The following is a 559-nucleotide window of genomic DNA, read 5'->3' on the forward strand; positions in this document are numbered from 1 at the left end:
AATGAACAGAGAATGAAGGGGTGGTCAAAGGAATGGAATGATGAAGTAAGGAAGGGTAGTAGTAAGAGTCAGTACACATATAGTCTATAGACAGTACCTCTGAGGGACAGAAGTCCTGAGTTCTAGTACAGAAGGGTACAGAACCCTTGGAACTGAAGGTAAGAGAGTAGAGAACTGTAACATCACCCCCCCTCTAAAACCAATTGTCCCAATTGGTGAACATTAGGCTTGGTCAACAGTTCAGGTATAGGTTGGAACAGTAGGGTTTGGAAATCTGTAAGGCAGAGTTGATACAGAGCACCCAGATGAAGTTGATAGAAGTCTCAGATTGCCTTAGTAGTATGGGTGAGATTCTTAGCAGGTTCCCAAGTATGTTCCTCAACTAGGTATCTGTTAAGGAAGGGGAAGAGAGGTTATGTGAGAGGCTTAGTGTCAGCAACAGCATAGAGGGGACCTGAAGGCTCAGCAAGGGGACCCAGGCTACAACTATCCTACACAACAGAAATACAGAACACAAGCACTAGAATGTAGTTGGAACTTGTAGAACAGACAGAGAGAG

The sequence above is a fragment of the Fomitiporia mediterranea genome (assembly GCF_000271605.1).
Source record: "Fomitiporia mediterranea MF3/22 unplaced genomic scaffold FOMMEscaffold_6, whole genome shotgun sequence".
Lineage (NCBI taxonomy): Eukaryota > Fungi > Basidiomycota > Agaricomycetes > Hymenochaetales > Hymenochaetaceae > Fomitiporia > Fomitiporia mediterranea.